Here is a 20,246-nt window from a genome sequence, read left to right as displayed (position 1 = left end):
CTGCTTCCAGGAACGCACAGGGGAAGATCTCCCACACGAGGGGAAAGAACGTACTCACCAGCACACAGGAAACCCAAAGTCGAACTGGGTTTGCATTAAAGAGCAGGAGCCAAACAAATTGTTGATTAATCATGAATCTAAAGGCAGTGTGTTTGGCTCTGTACGTGAACTCTCTTTTCAGCCACCAGGTGCCAGATGCCAGCAGGATGCCGGCCAGGCTTCCCTGGACTGAAGACCCCACCAATGTGTCCTGGAGCCCTGCTTCCCCAGAGCCCTGCCCCACTAGGGAAAGAGAGAGACAGGCTGGGAGTATGGATCCACCTGTCAACACCCATGTTCAGCGGGGAAGCAATGACAGAAGCCAGACCTTCCACCTTCTGCATCCCACAATGACTCTGGGTCCATACTCCCAGAGGGATGAAGAATAGGAAAGCTATCAGGGGAGGGGATGGGATACGGAGTTCTGGTGGTGGGAATTGTGAGTAGTTGTACCCCTCCTATCCTATGTTTTTGTCAGTGTTTCCTTTTAATAATTAAAATAAAATAAGAAAAATAAGAACAGAAAGAGAAACACAGAACAGAATTTGGAGTTAGTATATTGCACCAAAGTAAAGGACTCTGGGGTAGTGGGAGAGTGTTCAGGTCCTAGAACATGATGGTGGAGAAGGACTAGGTAGGGGTCTAGGGTGTTATGTGGGAAACTGAGAGACGTTACACATGTGCAGACTACTATATTTACTGTCAATAGCAATGAGGAACTTGGGCCGCAGAGGTGTAGGTGACAAAGTGAGGATCTAACCCCAGATCTGACTCACCGTCCTGCCCTCTACGTGAAGCCTCCTCAGAGCAGCTCGGAACCCACGGAGAGACCAGCGGCCCACGCTCCCCTGCTCACACCAGGAAGCACTCAGCCACCCAGCATGCTCACCCCCAGAGCAGACAGCCATGGGAGGGGTGCACGCCCTAGACACAGGCTCCCCTGGAGGTGGGGGAGGTCCAGGGCATGGGGTCCCTGCCTCCCCCAGAGAGGATGTGTGCGGGCCTTGCGTCCCAGGCCCTCTGGGATGCTCTCAGACCTGAGCCTGTGAAGAAGCCCTGGGAATCACAGGCCCTGCTCTCTGAGCCCAGCGGGAAGAGCTGCACCCCTGGACCCTGAAGGGAAGAGAAGGCATGGGCAGAGGCAGTCTCTGGGTGGCAGGTCAAAACGGGGTGGAGGGGCACAGGCCTTACTGAGACAGATGGGCATTTGTGGCCAGGAAGTAGCTGAGTGGCCTGGAGCTCGGGAAAGGGGTGGGGGCGAGTGTGTGAGCACCACAGGGCGTCTGCAGGGGCTGTGATGCCGGAGGCCAGGGAGAGGGCTCAGTGTGGACCGCTGGGCCGTGGGGAAGAGGTTGCCATGATCTCCCCCTCCCGCAGCTGTCATGAGCAAGGGGCTGTCGGGACTTTCCGAGGGGCCAAGGGCCAGCCCCCCACACCTCAGGGGCATCTGGCTGAGCGCCCAGGCTGTGTTGCAAGCCCTGCTTTGCTGCTTGGCTGAACTTCCTCAGCCGCCAGGCCCCCACCCCCTCCAGACCAGTTTTCAGAAGAATCCAGCACCTCAGCTTCCCCGCCCCCACCTCCCCTCAAAGCATCAGATGCACCTCCCAGCGGTGTTTCCTATTGAAAAACAACTTCAAATAAAGGACAGGGAGTTTTCTGTCTGGATATGTGATCCCGGAGGTCTCTGAGAATTAGGCTGTGAATAATTCATGAGCCGGGCTCCACTGTAGCTGATCGATGAGGCAATAACCTGCAGCCTGCCAGGCAGGGGCGGAGAGCAGCGGTCCCCCCAGGCCCTGCCCACTCAGCCACTCCTCCCGGACACGTGAACTGGCCTTGCCCCCCCCCCCCCGTGCCCTCTGGGGTGTGTGCCACTTGTTTCTGTTCATTTTTCCCCCCAGGGTTATCACTGGGGGCTCAGTGGCAGGACTAGGAACCCACTGCTCCTAGCGGCCATTTTTTTCCCATTTTATTGGATAGGATAGAGAGAAATTGAGAAAGGAGGGGAGATAGAGAGGGAGAGAGACAGAGAGACAGCTGCAGACCTGCTTCACCGCCTGTAAAGCATTCCCTCCCCCCTACCCCCGCAGGTGGGGAGATGGGGGCTCGAACCCAGATCCTTATGCAGGGGTTCTTGCTCTTTGTACAATGTTCACTTAACTGGGTGAACCACCACCCAGCCCTGTTGTTGAGTGAGCGCTCAGGGAAGTGGAGTTTTAATTGGTGGAGGGCTAGTTTTTGCACTATGGGAAGAGGGAGGATTTACTCCATTGGGCCAAGGAAGAGTGAGCGCTGGGGCGATGTTAGAAGGGGTATAACTGGGGAAAAGGAGGGTGAGAGTGGGTCTTTGGTCCCCCTGCTTCTCTCGCTCTATGTTCTGGGTCCATAGGCTCTTGGGACCTCCTTTCTCCCAAAGTCCCTTCCCTTCCCTTTTCTTAAAATCTACACTTCGCAGAACTAAATCAAGGACCCAGAAACTGCACCCTTGAATTTGTGGTGTCCTGTGAAAATTTCTTTTTCATCGGAACGGTGACGAACCCGAGGAGGGACGTCCGTGCATGGCCACGTTGGGGTCCCTAAAACACCGTGTCACTTGTTTGTCATCTGTGTACCCCTAGGACCTCCCCCTCCCAGCCTGGGGTATGTGCATCCCTCCTGTGGGTGACCAGTCTCTGGGGCCCCAGGTCTGTGGATGATGGGGTGGGGCACAGGTCCTGGAAGGTGAGCGACTGAGCTTGCTTACAACAATCCTCCAGCCACATCTTAGAAAGTGGGGGGCTGAGCAGTACCACACCGGATTAGGCTCCACCTAGTGCCAAGCTCAAGAATCCCGGTTCGAGCCCCCGGCTCCCCACCTGCAGGGGGGTGGCTTCACAGGCGGTGAAGCAGGTCTGCAGGTGTCTGTCTTTCTCTCCCCGCCTCTGTCTTCCCCTCCTCTCTCCATGTCTCTCTGTCCTAGCCAACAACAGCGGCAGCAACAACAACAACAACAATAACAGCAATAACAACAACAACGAAAAAAAAGGCTACCAGTAGCAGTAGATTCATAGTGCAGGCACCAAGCCCCAGGGATAATGGCAAAATGGGGGGTGCAAGGTGGTGGCGCACCTGGCTGAGCACACACGCCACAGTGCACAAGGACCTGGGTTCAAGCCCCTGGTCCCCACCTGGAGGGGGAAAGCTTCACTAGTGGTGAAGCAGGGCTGCAGGTGTCTCTCTGTCTCTCTCCCTCTCTCTCTCTATTTCTGGCTGTCTCTATCCAATAAATAAAGATAATAACTAAAAAAGAGAGAGAGAGAGGGAGAGATGCTCCAGTACGGCCCTCCCCCCACCACACACACACTCACACACACACTCACACTCACACACACACTCACACTCACACACACACATACACACACACTCACACACACTCACACACACACATACTCACACACACTCACACACACATACTCACTCACACACACTCACACACAGACACACACTCACACACACATACACACACAGACACACACACTCACACACACACATACACACACACTCACACACACACTCACACACATACACACACACTCACACACACACTCACACTCACACACACACACACATACACTCACACACACACTCACACACACACACTCACACACACACACTCACACACACACTCACACACACACACTCACACACACACACTCACACATACACACACACACACACACACACACACACACACTCACACACACACCTGAGGAGCTGCCCTGCAGCCTTCCACGGGGCTGGGTCCGCACACATGGTGAGGTCTGCCCCCTATCAGCTGAACCGTCTCCTGGACTCTCTTTTACCTTGAACTCATAAAAAAAAGAGACTCGGGAGTCGGGCGGTGGTGCAGCAGGTTAAGCGCACGTGGCGCAAAGCGCAGGGACTGGCGTAAGGATCCCGGTTCGAGCCCCCGGCTCCCCACCTGCAGGGGAGTCGCTTCACAGGCGGTGAAGCAGGTCTGCAGGTGTCTATCTTTCTCTCCCCCTCTCTGTCTTCCCCTCCTCTCTCCATTTCTCTCTGTCCTATCCAACAACGAATTGCGTCAACAAGGGCAATAATAATAGCCACAACGAAGCTACAACAAGGGCAACCAAAGGGGGGAAAAATGGCCTCCAGGAGCGGTGGATTCATGGTGCAGGCACCTAGCCCAGCAATAACCCTGGAGGAGGGGAAAAAAAAAAAGGGACTCGAGGGAAAATGTAAGGCAGAGAAACAGAAGGCGAGGAAAAGGTGACCGTTGACAAGACAGAAATCTAGGACAGCGGTCGGTCGTAGTCCCCCAGGAGAAACTGACGTGGAGAGATCAAGACTCCCGCTGTCTCTCCCTGGGCCATCCTCACCACTTCACTTTCCTCCATCCTGTTCTTATGGGTGACAGCGGAAGGAAAAGAAAGACTCTTTTTTACTCCTGCTGCTGCTGTCTCGCTTTACGAGATTTGCAGAGGAAAACCTGCCTGCTGTCTGTGTCAGTCGTGGGGCTTTCTTCCCTTGACGTCATCACGGGAGTCCATTTTGCGGGCCTCAGATAAAGCAATCACAATCAATTTCCAACTTGCTTGGGAAGGGAAGTTTCATAATCTTTTGTCATAAGCACCCAGCACCGTTCTCGCAGAACGGAAGGATGGAGACCGCGGTGGGCTGATTTGCTCTGAGCCCTAACATAGCATTTCCTGACGAGAAACATCTCACCATCACAGAGCTACAGGCTGCCATCTTTTGATATCTGCAAATACGCTTGTCGGGATGTTTCTTAAGCTCTAGAACCTACTGTTATCTTTAATTTTTTTTGCTTTATTTATTATTGGATAGAACCAGAGAGAAATTAAGAGGGAAGGGAAAGAAGGAGAGAGAGAGGGAGTCGGGCGGTAGCACAGTGGGTTAAGTGCACATGGCACAAAGTGCAGGGACGGGCATAAGGATCCCGGTTCGTGCCCCCAGCTCCCCACCTGCAGGGGAATCACTTCCCAGGTGGTGAAGCAGGTCTGCAGGTGTCTGTCTTTCTCTCCCCCTCTCTGTCTTCCCCTCCTCTCTCCATTTCTCTCTGTCCTATCTAACAACGACGACATCAATAACAATAACTACAACAACAATAAAAAAACAAGGGCAACAAAAGGGAAAAGTAAATAAATATACAAAAAAATCTTAAAAAAAGAGAGAGAGACACACCTGCAGCTCTGCTTCACCTCTGGTGACGATTCCCCCCTGCAGATGGAGACCAGGGGCTTGAACCCCAGTCCTTGTGCACTGCAGTGTGTGCACTCAACCAGGAGTGCCACCTCCTGGCCCCCGATCCTACAGTCACTTGCTTTTCCAAACTGATTTTTAAATTGGTTATTAATGATGGATTATGAAATTGCAAGATTACAGTCTTCTTCGAACTACAGCTGAAATTCCAGGTCCCCACCCTCTAAGCAATAATCACCAGTGTTCTCACAGAGCCTTAGAGACGGCTCGTTTGTCTCTGCTTTTGTTATTGTCATTTTGTTCTGTTCAAGCGATGTGACTCAGATCTCTAGAATCCACACAGGGGTGAAACCATCTGGTAACTGTCTTCCATCTCTTACTCCTCTAAGCATCATCACCTCCAGTTCCATCCATTTTTGTCCCAAAGGACACAATAATCATCTTTTTGATTGCAGAGTAGTATTCCATGGAGTGTATATGCCATAACTTCTTTAGCCAGTCATCTGTGGATGGGCGTCTAGGCTGCTTCCAGTCTTTGGATATTGTGACTAATACAGCTGTGAACATGGGGATCTTTTCAACATGCTAGATTTTTTAAAAATTTATTTTATTAGTGATTCAATCATGATCCACAAGATTGTAAGATAACAGGGGCACAATCCCACCACCAGAGTTCCCTGTCCCATCCCCTCCACTGGAAGCTTCCCTGTTCTTTATCCCTCTGGGAGTCTGGACCCAAATTCTTCATGGGGAGCAGAAGGTGGGAGTTGTGGCTTCTGTCATGGCTTCTCCGCTGGACATGGGTGTTGGCAGGTGGATCCACACCCCCAGCCTGTCTCTGTCTTTCCCTAGTGGGGCAGGGCTCTGGACATGGGTGTTGGCAGGTGGGTCCACACCCCCCCAGCCTTCAACATACTAGAGTTTAAAAGTCCTCATGCCAGCAGTTGACAACGACGTTCAAATTCCGTCACATATCACCCTTTCCCAGGCTTTGCCTTCCAGGTTTTTCTACCCACGGTAGGAGCTGCTGAATCACTCTGCTATTTTTGTGTTATGAATAATAAAAGACCCAAGAAAATACTTAAAGTGTAAAAAACACAGCACACACATAAAGTAACAGAGACTTTCTCAGAGTACAGACATCCAGGCCTGACACCAACGGGGACCCTCATCCCGGCCGCCCTGAGCTGGACCGGCTGGTCAGTCTCCCTGTCATGGCTGTGGGGAGCTGAGGCCCGGTGCCCAGTCTGCACCCGTCTTCTTAACGCCACCAGAGTCACCGCCACGGCCGGCACCTGCCCAGCTCCGCCGTTCCCGGACACCACCCCCACAATCTGGCTCTCCAGGAAGGACTCGAGGGCAGGTGACGTCTGCTGGACCTCCAGTCGTTGAAAACACAGCCGTGGTCACGTAAGCGCGTCCTCAGTGTCATTCAAAACCCCAGCACCACAGGACGTGTGGGTGGCCGCACTCCAATCAGAGCCAACGGTGGGTGACTTTGAGCATCTTTCTGAGTAGATATTTTCTGATCCCGGATTTCTTAACCTTCGTAGAAATTCTATTGATTTTACCTGAAGCCTCCGTGTTTTGTTTTGTTTTTGACTCCAGGGTTATCTCTGGGGCTTGGTGCCTCTACCATGAACCCACTGCTCCCGGAGGCCACCCCTTCCCATTTTTGTTGCCCTTGTTGTTATTATTATTGTCATTTTGATTGTCATTGTTGTTGGATAGGACAGAGAGAAATGGAGAGAGGAGGGGAAGACAGAGAGGGGGAGAGAAAGACAGACACCTGCAGACCTGCTTCACTGCCTGTGAAGTGACTTCCCTGCAGGTAGGGAGCCGGGGGCTCGAACCGGGATCCTTACACCGGTCCCTGCGCTTCACACCATGTGTGCTTAACCCGCTGCGCCACTGCCTGGCTCCCCTTGTTTTCCTTTGTCACCAGGGTTGTCGCTGGGGCTAGGCACAGACCTGTGCACGTGTGTGTGTGTGTGTGTGTGTGTGTGTGTGTGTGTGTGTGTGTGTGTGTGAGTGTGTGTGTGAGTGTGTGTCAGTGTGTGTGTGTGAGTGTGTGTGTGTGTGAGTGTGTGTGAGTGTGTGTGTGTGAGTGTGTGTGTGAGTGTGTGTGTGTGTCAGTGTGTGTGTATGAGTGTGTGTGTCAGTGTGTGTGAGTGTGTGTCAGTGTGTGTGTCAGTGTGTGTGTGAGAGTGTGTGTGTGAGTGTGTGTGAGTGTGAGTGTGTGTGAGTGTGTGAGTGTGTGTGTGAGTGTGTGTGAGTGTGTGTGTGTGTGTGAGTGTATGTGTGAGTGTATGTGTGAGTGTGTGAGTGTGTGTCAGTGTGTGTGAGTGTCAGTGTGTGTGTGAGTGTGTGTGAGAGTGTGTGTGTGAGTGTGTGTGAGTGTGTGTGTGAGTGTGTGTGTGAGTGTGTGTGAGTGTATGTGTGAGTGTGTGTGAGTGTGTGTGTGAGTGTGTGTCAGTGTGTGTGTGAGTGTGTGTCAGTGTGTGTGTGTGTGAGTGTGTGTGAGTGTGTGTGAGTGTGTGTGAGTGTGTGTCAGTGTGTGTGTGTCAGTGTGTGTGTGAGTGTGTGAGTGTGTGTGTGTGTGTGTGTGTGTGTGTGTGTGTGAGCATCTGTCAGCTCAGCACCCTGCTTCTCCAGAACCCGTGGGTCCCCTTGGCAACTCAGGGGGAGCTGGACCTGCACAGGAGGCAGGGGCCCATCTCCCTTTCGAGGAGGGGGTGGTCCCAACCAGGACAGGCTGGTGCTGGCAGGTGTCTGCAAAGGGTCTGAGGACATCTGTCTGCCTGAAGCTTTCCCCTCTACTTGGTGTCTGCAGGACCCCAGGGCTCAGGCCTATCAGCCTCCCCCCACCTGCTCCTCCTGTGAGTCCTCGTCAGAGACCCACCCTCCCTCTCCCCTGTGGGAAGGGGCTCCAAACTCTGGGTGCAGAAGCCTCCGAGCCTTCAGCCCTGCTCCACCACTCATGAAGCTTTCCTGCTGCAGGTGGGGAGCCGGGGCTCCAACCCTGGTCCTTGCACATGGTGACGTGTGAACTCTACTGAGGGTGCCACCACCCGGCCCAGCTGAGGGAGTCTCCTCACCTTTCCAGACAGCTGCCCCGTGTGCAGACTTGGAGGTGCAGAGATGGAGGGAGGGACAGGGGAATGAGCCAGGTGCCCCCTTCGTCCAGCAGGGGAGGGCAGGGGGTCTAGATGCAGCCCTGGGGAATGCCACCTTGCCAGTGCCCAGGCCTCTGCCCAGCATCCAAGAAGAAGAGGCTGGAGAGAGCTGGGTGTCTCAGCCCTGGGGCTCTGGCACAAGAAGGTCCCCCGCCAGCCCCCGATGTCTCCCTCCAGCTCTCACACTTCCCGGAGGTGCCAGCCTCCATTATTACTCTGAAATGATGCCTTAATAACAGACCCAGCCCATGTTTTCCTCAGGAACATTCTCCTGTTTGGATGAAAAGCTACACAGAACCCATTTGTTTTGGCCTTGGGGAAATAAAAGTGCAAGCTCATATCCCTAAATGAAATGTACAGAACGTAACTCAGCCTGGCTGGCACTGAAGTAGGTTGCAAGTCTGCAGATTCTCAGTCCAACAGAGAGCTCCCTGGCTCAGAGAGACTGGAGATCTCTCTCTCTCTATCTCTCTCTCCCTCTATCTCTACCTCTTAGTACCCCGCTTCACCACTTGTAAAGGACCCAGGTTCAAGCCTTCACTCCCCGCGTGTAATTTATAAGTAGGGGAACAATTTGTAAGTGGTGAAGCAGGGCTGCAGGCTTCTATCTTTCCCCTTGTCTCTATCTCCTCATTCTGACTCAATTTCTCTCTGTCCTATCTAATAAAAAAAAAAAAATAGAAAGAAAAAAATAAAAAGGAAAAAATGGCCACCAGGAGTGGTGCGTTCATAATGCCGGCACTGAGCGCTAGTGATAACCCTAGTGGAGAAAGAGAGAGAGAGAGAGAGATGGACTAAGGGGTGCCAGGATTTGAGCTACATACCCCAAGGTACACACACTCCCTGGCAAGCTCTCTTTCTGGTCCTCCTCTCGCAGAGGTTCTGCACCATCTACACATCCTTCCTTTCTGTTCATGTCAACCTCTGTCTGTGGACATCGGGACTCTAAGTTTGGGCTGTTCCACAGGACATCGTCACCAGCACTAGAGCTGCAGATGCTGCAGAGACACGTTTCCTTCTGGGATGTCCAGTGGGCGTCTTTCTAACTTGCAAAGACCATGTCAGGTGGGGGGGGGGGCTGGGTGGCAGTGCGCCGACTTAAGTGCACATGTCACCATGCCTAAGGACCCAGGTTCAAGCCCCTGGCTTCCCCCCTGCAGGTGAAGCAGGTCTGTAGGTGTCTCTCTGTCTCTCTCTTCTTCTCTATCCCCCTTCTCTCAATTTCTCTCTGTCCCATCAAATTAAATAATGTTAAAAACGATCTTCAAAAAAACCTATACATGTATGACCAAGCCGGGCTGTTTTCTGAAGTGGTTGTACCAGCTTGTATTCCTTGGCAGCACCTGAGAGAGTGTTGGCTGCCCCCTGCAGGCTGATCCTGGCCACCGCCAGCCTTCTGGCAGCCATGCTTGTGTGGCACTGTCGGTGGCTGTGGATGGCATTTGCCAAAAGACTGACGTCCCTGGCCAGCAGGTGCCATCCCACCCACTGTCTTTTCTGCTCTGATTACACGTCTGTGGGCACATTTTTGCCAGAGTTTTAATAAGGTGTTTGTCTTCCTATAATTAAGCCTATATTATATATTCTGTATAAAATTACTTTCCCAGTACAAATTTTGCGAGTGTTTCCTCCTAATTTGTGGCTATTTTTTTTCCCCTCCAGGGTTATCACTGGGATTGGGTGCCAGCCCTAGGAATCCACTGCTTCTGGTGAGCCATTTCTCCATTTTATTGGCTACAACAGAGAGAAATTGAGAGAGGAGGGGGAGATAGAGAGGAGGAGAGACAAAGAGACACCTGTAGACCTGCTTCACCAACTTGTGAAGCTTGCCCTCTGCAGGTGGAGAACTGGGGGTTTGAACCCGGATCCTTGTACGGGGTCCTTGTGCTTAGTACTGTGTGCACTTAACCCAGTGCGCCACCACCCAGCTTCCTGTCCCTGTCTTAGGTTTTCTTAAAGAGGTCTTTTGCAGAGTAAGACGGTTACTTCTTACAAATTCCAATGTAAGTTGTTTTTTTTTTTTCTTTCCTTTGCTCCCTGCTTTCTGAAACCTGCTTAGGAGTCCTTCTCACGTACGACAGCGGCAAAGATTCCTCCGAGGTTTAGCTCTAGAAGTTCTGCAGTTATAGGTTTTCACTTTTGCCTCTGATCTGCGTAGAGCTGTTTGTTTTTCTTCCTTTGCATGGAGTGAACAATCAGGATTCATCCTGCTTGTTTGAAATCCACCTGGCAGAGTGCCACATGGAATGTACTTTTCTTTTGCTACGGAAATAGTTCCACTGCCTTCCAGCTGAAATGCTGTGTGTGTGATCAGTGCTTTGCTGCCCTTCTGTGACTTGCTATGAACAATCTCAGAGCCTGGCCCAGCTGAACTGAGCACTGCACCCCATTCCTGAGCAGGACGTCCATGCCCCCCGGTGCTGCTTGTTCTCCTTCATCCGTCCAGGCCTTCTTGTACCGGAAGCACCTGCAGTTCACCTGTTCTGTGACGCCACATGGACTCTGACGCTTAGATCCACACTGCCTGCATGTGACGCATTTAATACTCTCACTAGCACCTTTTTTTTTTTTTTCTCTTTTTCTTTTTTGCCTCCAGGGTTATCACTGGGGCCTGGTGCCTGCATCACGAATCCACTGTTCCTGGAGGCTGTTTTTTTTTTTTCCCCCTTTCGTTGCCCTTGTTGTTTTATCGTTGTTGTGGTTATTATTATTGTTGCCCTTGATGTCATTGTTGTTGGATAGGACAGAGAGAAATGGGGAGAGGAGGGGAAGACAGAGAGGGGGAGAGAAAGACAGACACCTGCAGACCTGCTTCACCGCCTGTGAAGTGACTCCCCTGCTAGCACTCTTCTTGCTGGGTTACTGTGGCTGGGTCTTCCCACCACCAAAGGCAGGTGTGTTTGGTCTGTTGAAGCTCGTTTTAATCTTAAAAGCATGTATTTAATGGAAAATAACTGTGAATAAAAGTAGATGAAGGCCAACTACTCAAATATTTTGGACTAGTTGTTGAATCGAGGGAGGGCATTCTGCACACATAACTAGGGTCGTAACGAACGGCCTTGCTGCATATTCAAGTAAGTGAAAAAGCATCAGGTAAACTGCTTTAACAGGTGTAAGATGTCCATTTTAGCAAAGTTCCTCCGCCAGGGACCTCACAGAGGCACAGGGACATTTGGGGACATGTGGGACTAGGTAATTCTTTGTTATGGGCACATCTGCACTACAAGATTTTTCACTCCATTTAATTTAATTTTATTACCAGACCCCTGCTTAGCTCTGGTTGATGGTGGTTCTGGGCATTGGATATTAATCCTAAAATAACTGACACTAAAGACAGATGCTTGGCAGGCAGTCTTGAAGGCCTCGACTGAAATCTGTCTCATATATCGCTTGGCCTATATTCATGTTTCATTTTCACATTGTTTTACTAGCATGTTTGTTGTTGTTGTTTTTCCAGAGCCCTGCTCAGCTCTGGTTCATGGTGGTGCTGGGGATTGAACCTGGAACCTTGGAGCACGAGCATGAGAGTCTTCTGCAGAACCACGGTGCTGTCTCCCTGGCCTGGTTTGCCAGCACTTCTTATGTTGAGTTGCTGTGGCTGGGTTTTCCCACTACCAAAGGCAGGTGTGTTTGGCCTGTTAAATTCATTTTGGTAACGTTAAAAGCATGTATTTAAGGGGAAAAAAACACTGTGTTAGAAGGATCTCTTTTCTGAGGGAGTATGAACAAACATAGATGAAGGGCAAACATTTGAAAATGTTGGATTAGTTGTTTCATCATAGTGCCAGCACCGAGCCCCAGAGATAACCCTGGAGACAGAAAAGAGAGGGGAGGGCAGGAATCCTCTAGGCTTCCTGCCCAGTCTTCAGCCCCAGATTCCCAGGGTTCCCCGAGCTCTGCAGTATGATAGGCATCCAAGTCCACTGTAGTCCCCTAAATTCTCTCTCTCTCTCTCTCCTGAGCCCTCCATGTGGCAGGGACGTTGGGCTGACTGACAGGACAGGCTCTGAGAAGTTTAAGTCACCAGGGCTTCACCCCTCTCAGGTCAGGCTCGGCCACTGGACCGAGACGTCCAGCCATTCTGCTGAGGATCTGGTCACCCAGCCAGTTCCCCCCACACCTTGGCCGCCCCTCTGCCTCCCCACCCAGAATGTTCTTGGACATGGCCCCCAGTCCTCTGTATGTCATCTTCCCTCAGCCGGCATCGTACCCTTTCTTTGTTCATAAGTGTTCAAAATTTATGAACCCCCCCCCCTCCAAATCACTGTTAAGAGGTGCAGGGAGCATCTTTCTTTCCCTCTGAGGGCACCAGGAGCCACAGATTCACTTGCAGCAAGAGAGGCTGGGACTCTCGTGACCGTATGTGTTGACAGGAAGCACGGCGCCTTCACGGGTGGGGGAGAAGTAGAATTCTGCTCCCCAGAAGTCCAGACTAGGGAGGTGGGAACAGGGGCGTCTGTGGGGCCAGGCCCAGGCCCAGGCACGGCTCCCCTCGAGGGCTCCCTCACCTCAGTCCCTGGCTGCTCCCTGAGCTCTCGCCACAGCTGTTCCCAGGCCGCCCATCCTGCCCTCACTGTGAGGAACGCCATGCCCCGTGCCGCCTCTGGGGTCAGCTGCCCAGAGGTGGGGAATACTGCTTGGGGAACCCTGGCTGAGGTCCCCCACAAGGGTGCAGGCCAGCTGGGGCCTCCTGGGCTCCGTCCTGGGCTCCGTCCGCTCACTAGAACACCATCCTTCTGTAAATGAGAGGCTCAGACAGATGCTTTGTTTACGAGTTTATTTTTATTTTATTTTTACATTTATTTATCAGGGGATCAATGGCTTACGGTCAACAGCAATGAACAATAGTCTGTGCGTGCGTAGCATGTCCACATGACAATACAGCCCTTACCAGGTCCTCTGCCATCATGTTCCAGGACATGAACCCTCTCCCCCACCCCAGAGTCTTTGACTTTGGTGCAATACATACTAGTTTATTTTAATGAAACAGAGAAAAAGACACAGAGACCGGAGGAGCCCTGCTCAGCTCTGGCTGATGGGGGTGTTGGGGATTGAACTTGCAGCAGGAGCGTCTGGCAGAGTGTGCTGTCTATCCAGTCTCATTATTATTATCACTATTATTGTTGTTAATATTATTATTATTCCAAGAGCTCTGCTCAGCCCTGGCTGATGGTGGTGCTGGGGAATGAACCAGGGACCTAGAGCCTCAGAGATGAGAGTTTTTTCACAGAACCACTGTGCTGTTTCCCCAACCTTAATAATAAGAATAAGTATTATTATTACTGCCCTGCTCAGCTTTGGCTGAGGGTGACTAGGTGATGTATTTCTGGCCATAGTCACCCACAATGAAAGGTCGATGCTGTACTTTGAGCCTCTCCCTCCACACTGAACAATAGCTACAGGGACAGAAAGTGACATCTAAACATTCAGACATGGCCGAGGATGACCTGGCCAAACAGGGGCAACGTGGGCAAGGTAGGGTCCCCCAGGAAATGACCATCAGCCCTCAAAGGATTCAACCTGCAGAGGCTGGGCAGAGGAGGCCACATGGGGCACCCGGAGGACTGAGGAGCCTATGGGCTGGGATCACCCAGGAGGAGGAGAAGGAGGAGGAGGAGGAGAAGGAGGAGGAGGAGGGAGAAGAAGGAGGAGGAGGAGGAAGAGAAGGTAGAGAAGAAGGAGGAGGAGGAGGAGAAGGAGGAGGAGGAGGAGAAGGAGGAGGAGGAAGAGAAGGAAGAGAAGGAAGAGGAGGAGGAGGAGGAGAAGGAGGAGAAGGAGGAGGAGGAGAAGGAGAAGGAGGAGGAGGAGGAAGAGAAGGAAGAGGAGGAGGAGGAAGAGAAGGAAGAGGAGGAGGAGGAGGAGAAGGAGGAGAAGGAGGAGGAGGAGAAGGAGAAGGAGGAGGAGAAGGAAGAAGGAGGAGAAGGGAAGAGGATGAGGAGGAAGAGAAGGAGGAGAAGGAGGAGGAGAAGGAGGAGGAGGAGGAGGAGAAGGAGGAGGAGGAGAAGGTGGTGGAGGAGGAGGAGGAGGAGAAGGAGAAGAAGGAGGAGGAGGGGGAGGAGGAGGGGGAGGGGAGGAAGAGCAGGAGAGGGGTAGGTGAAAGAGGGGAGGGGCAGGGGAAGGGGTGGAGGAGGAGAAGAAGGAGGGGAAGGGAGGGTGGAGGAGGAGGTGGAGGAAGGGGAGGGGAGGACAGTGACAGTGAAGCCACTTGCCATAGGAGCTCACTGCCGGCCAACTTGTTCCAAGTCAGATTGTGCAGTGCATCTTAAAACAATTGCAGGCACTTAACTGCAACTAAAACAAAGGCAGTGTTTACTAACGACTCTAACAAGATGGGTACTTATAGGACTGAAACGAAGACAGTACTTACTACAACCAAACACAAACAGGTACTTGCTACAACTAAACACAGGTACCTGCTATAACTGAAGCACAAACACCTGCTACAACCAAACACAAACAGGTACTTGCTACAACTGCAGCGCGGGCCTGGCTCCGGCCGGATACCCAGGCTATGCGCAGAGTCCCTGCTGCTTGCAGCCGCACCGGCTGTGTGTCCACCCCACGTAGATCTCTTTGCTGCCTCTGAATGTGTCAGGAGAGACCCAGCTACACCCAGCTATGTCTTTCCCTCTCCCTCTCCCTCTCTCCCTTCCTCCTCCTCTCTCCCTCCCTCTCTCTTCCTTTCTCTCCCTCTCCCTTTCTCCCTCTCTTCTTCTTCCTTTCCCTGTCTGTCTTTCTCTGTCTTTTTTCTCTCCTTCTCCATGTCTCTCTCTCCCCCCTTCCTCTCCCCCCACCCCCCCACCCCCCGTGTATTTTGGACGAGCTTTTCCTGCTGGACGGGTTCCAGGCTTAGGGCAGGCTGCCCTCTGGAGCAGGCTCCTCCCAGCCCCTCTCAGTGCCTTAGTGTCAGCATCTCACAGAACTCGGGTCGTCTGCCAGAACCCAGCAGCTAACGCTTGCTGCATTACTATTCACTGACTTACAGGCTTCCTTCCAGTTTCACCTTCACAGTCTATTCAAAAACACTGAAATGCCCCATTGTTTCTTCCCTTGCTGGTTTTCTGGTAACAATCCAACTTCTGTGTTCTCCTCTTGTAACCAAACAAATAAAAGCATAATTAAGTCAAACTATTTCTTTTCATGAGACAGAAGCTAGAACACTGCTTAGCTCTTGCATAAGATGGTGATAGGGGCTGAACCTGCAGCCTCTGGAGTCTCAGGCATGCAAGTCCAGTGCTCTGATGTTGAGTTATCTTCCAGAGTTAAGATTATCATTATTATTATATTCTCCAGAGCCCTGCTCAGCTCTGGCTGATGGTGGTATAGGGGATTGAACCTAGGACCTCAGAGCCTCAGGCAGGAAAGTCCTTTTACAGAACCATAACGCTGTCTCCCCTGCCCTAGATTATTATTTTTTTTAATTCTCTCTCTCTCTCTCTCCATATATATATATATATATATATACATATATATATATGTATATATATATGTACATTTTAAACTTTGTACATTTTAAACTTTCGTTTTTCTGTTTCTGAAAATATATGAACCCTTTCACTTTAAATTTATGGAAACCTCACTTATCCCCATAACTGAATAAAAACAAGAGCTCTGCTCGGTTTAAGCAAGTTTGGAGATGAGCAGATAGACATCATTCTGCCTGTTATCAATATACTTTGAACCCTGGAAGAAGAGCTTTGCTGCCCGGCTTGCGGACAGGCCAGAGAAGTTCTGGGATTACAGCATTGCCCTATCCCAGCACACCGAGGGCTGTTCTTGGTGGCACTTACTTTGTGAGACTGGTGGGTAGGGATAAGGGTACAACTTAAAGCTTATTAGCGTCTGGTTGAGCACGCATGTCACAGTGTGCAAGGACTCAGGTACAAGCCCCGGGTCCCCACCTGTAGGGGAGAGGCTTCATGAGCGGTGGAGCAGGGCTGCAGGTGTCTCTCTGTCTCTGTCCCTCTCTACCTCCTTCTCCCCTCTCAGTTTCTCTCCATCTCTGTCCAAAAAAGAAACAAACTTCTTTGGTTGTGCATATTTCATCTAAGATTTCATATGTGTTGACATAAAGTATTTATAAGGCCCCCATCTTTTCCAAACCTGGCGGACATGCTAGCCTTTCTTCTTTGTTCCTGCTACTTTTAAAAAGTTTCCTTTCTTTCTTCCTTTCTCTCCCTAGAAGGATAGCCAAATTAATTATTCCTTGGTGCCGCTGCTCCCTTCCTCTGAGTTTTCCTCTTCATTAATCTGACACCTCAGATTCATCATTCTCCGTTTTGTGTTTCTTCCATTAATTTTTGACTCCTTAGATTAATTAGATGCTTATCTGATTAATTCCAAACTTTCTTCTTTTTTCTAATATAAGTATCCGAGGCTTTGAATTTCATCTAAAAATCGCTTTGGCTGTATTTCATGCTTAAGTCATTTTCAATATTGTCCTATAAGAAGGTCTAGAACACAACAATTGTTTGAATGAAGTGAGACAGTTTTGCAGAAGCTCTGTATCCTCTGCAGAATTTTATCCCCACATGTCTGCGAGACAAAACTTGTCATCAGGGCTCATATCTTCTGCGCTAATATGCCTGAGGTTAAGTGCACAAACACTCATGTTTATTCATCCAGTTAATCACCATTTACCTATGAGCTCTGAGTTCAGGAAACATTCAGAGCCTGCTGTGTGATTCCAGTAACAGCACCTTTGACTTCACAAAGGCTAACACACGCCTGCCAGGTTCAAGCCCCCAGTCCCCACCTGTGGGGGGGCCGCTTCAAAAGTGGTGAAGAAGGTCTGAAGGCGTTTCTTTTTTCTCTCTTTCTCTATTTTATTTATTTATTTATTTATTAGTGATTTAATAGTGATTTATAAAATTCTGAGAGCACAGGGGTCTAATTCGGCACTGTTCCCCCCACCAGAGTTCTGTGCCCGCAACCCCTCCATTGGAAACTGCCGTGGTTCTCCCAAGCTCACAGAGATGGGTTCACTGTTATTTCTGTAACTATATATATATATTTCTATACATTTGTCCATTTATTCCCTATGGTTCTGCCTTCTCCTCCTCTCTAAGTCACACCTACACCTGTTATTACTTCTGAATGTCCCTCCTTTTTTCCTCTTCTCTCTCTGGGTCCTGATGGAGTTGGGGTTCAGAGCCCTCTGGTCACCCTCCCCTAAAATTTTTCCCGTCTGGGAGTCTGGAGCCAAATTCTTTATGGGGAGCAGAAGGTGGAGCTCTGGCTTCTGTCATTGCTTCTCCGCTGGACATGGGTGTTGGCAGGTGGATCCACACCCCCAGCCTGTGTCTGTCTGTCCCTAGTGGGGCAGGGCTCTGGGGAGGGGAGGCTCCAGGACACATGGGGGAGGGCGTCTGCCCAGGGAGGACAGGATGGCTTCATAGTAGCATCTGCAACTTGGTGGCTGAAAGGCGGTAAGTATAAATATTTAATATAATATAATATTTAAAATAAATAGTATATTAAACATAAATATATAAATGAGAACAAAATAATTACAGAATAGGAACACAAAGGTAGGAATAGAGCAGATGTAACTATGGGTCTTCATGTGGGAAGAAGCTAGGAAGTCTATTTTAAGGATGTTCCATGTGGCCCATGACTTTATTAATTTTTACCTGAGCCCAACAGCTAACATGCAGGTGGACTAAAAGTATTGTCTGGAAAGATGGTGTCAGAGTTAGACTAGGACTAGGAAACGGGATCAGGGCAGAGAGTAGCTTCCAAACTTGAAGAGAAAATATAATCAAATGTTAACCCCATTCACCTGACTGACCCTGGGCCCATGTCTGTTCATATCCAGCACAGGAGCCTGTGTGACCTCCGAGTCCCTGTCAGTCTGAGCTCGCAGCCCCTGGTCACAGCTGGGAACATTCTAGGCTGCTCTCATGTCAGGACACGTCTTCCTCGAGGGGCAGAGTAGGCCGACCCGGGCTCCCTGCAGAGAGTGGGGGGTCTCTCCCATGGCTGCTCTGCAGTGAGGGCAGGTCTTCTAGATGGTGAAGAGAAGTATGAAGCATCACCTACTCAGTGAAGAAGCAGTGAGTGATACGTTCACACACTTCTTAGTGCACAAACGCTTCCTGAAAGCAAAAGCACGTGACTCACTAAGGAAATTCTTACCCAGGAATTATGAATCATTCACAGACCCAATTTCTGAGAAATTAAACAACAACAACAACAACCTCAACCTTCCTGGAGTCCTCCCACATGGACTATGTCCTCCCACTGGACTATGCCCAGTGGCTCCCTGAGCCGGCTGGTTCGCATGAGGGGCTTGGAGAAGCCTAGGATCGTCAAGTGCTGCTTCCACACACCTCCCAGCACGATGCTTTTAGAAAGAAAGGATGCTGTCGGTGAATTAGATTTATTTTTCAAAACCTTGGGACTGCTAATGCAGCTCATCCCAGTTTTTAAATGTTTGGGAGTGATTTGAAGGGAAAAAGAAGAAAGGTTCTTGTTATCGAGCTATGAGATTGATGTTCGATTCTGGCGTGCCTTGATTTCCTTCTGTTAAATGCATGAACACATGTGTCCATGACAATCCTGTTAGTGTTGGATTCCGGCTCTAAGGAGACTGGGAAGCCAGGTGGGCGGTGACTGTCTGGGTGTAGCAAGTAGTCACACTCTCATCTTTGTCCTCTCAAATTTCTCTTTCCAAGAACTCAGATGAGAGAGAGAGAGGGAGAGAGAGAGAGAGGGAGGGAGAGGGAGAGGGAGAGGGAGAGGGAGAGGGAGAGGGAGAGGGAGAGAGAGAGAGAGAGAGAGAGAGAGAGAGAGATTCTACAAAGGGAAAGTTCTTTATATAAGGAAGTGTGAGAACAATTGACTGGCCGTTTTTTAGAGGAGTCATTTTTAGAAATGGAACACTTTTTGAGGAATTATTTTAGGAAAGTTGAGAATCTAGGAGTGCATTCTTTAAAGAAGTAGGGTGACCATACTATTCATCAGCCAAAGCAGGACACCTGGAGACAAGGGGGACACTGCTAAGAGCACAGACCCAACAGGCTGGGCTCTTCAGCCAGACCCCCACCCCCGTGCTCCCACAGGCCCAGTGCGGACTCTGCCCGGGGCACGGACAGGGTGGGGGGTCACCTGCCAGTGTTGTCCCAGGAGGGGGAGGCTGTGTGCCTGCCCTGGCTTAGCAAGTGCCCTGGGTCCTACAGAGAGACCCCTTCCCTCTCCTCTGTCTACCGTGCGGACGAGAAGGACGGTGAGGTGAGGCCATACTTGCCGGTCTACTGAGGTGGTCACAGATTCTAACCCCAGTCTCCCACTCAGCAGAGCACAGAGTGGGAGCTGTCACAGCCTTCAGCAGATGCATCCTGGGGGTGGGGGCAAGCCAGGACCTCCCTGTCTCCGTGACAAAGGGCTGGTTTTGTGGGTTCATTTCATGGCATTTAGTCTTGTGCTGTGCAGGACTAAGAAGTTATGCTCCAGATGCTATTTCTTCCTTCTTCCCTCCTTCCCTCCCTCCTTCCTTCCTTCTTTCCTCCCTTCCCTTTTCTCTTTCTTTCTTTCTTTCTTTCTCCCTTCCTTCCTTCAGAATTTTGTTTATTTACTAATGAGAAAGGAGAAGAGGGAGAAAGAACCAGACCTCACTCTGGTACATGTGCTGCCAGGGATTGAACTCAGGACCTCCTGCTTGAGAATCCAGTGCTTTATCCACTGTGTCACCTCCCAGATCACCCCAGGTGCTATTTCAATACTTTAAAATTAATGCTTTATGGGCTGGAGAGAGAGCTCAGCAGGTAAGGCACTGACCCAGCCTGATCCCTGGACAGGTGGCAGCTG

The sequence above is a fragment of the Erinaceus europaeus genome, chromosome 2, assembly GCF_950295315.1.
Source record: "Erinaceus europaeus chromosome 2, mEriEur2.1, whole genome shotgun sequence".
Classification (NCBI taxonomy): Eukaryota; Metazoa; Chordata; class Mammalia; order Eulipotyphla; family Erinaceidae; genus Erinaceus; species Erinaceus europaeus.
Note: the sequence above shows the minus strand (reverse complement) of the source record.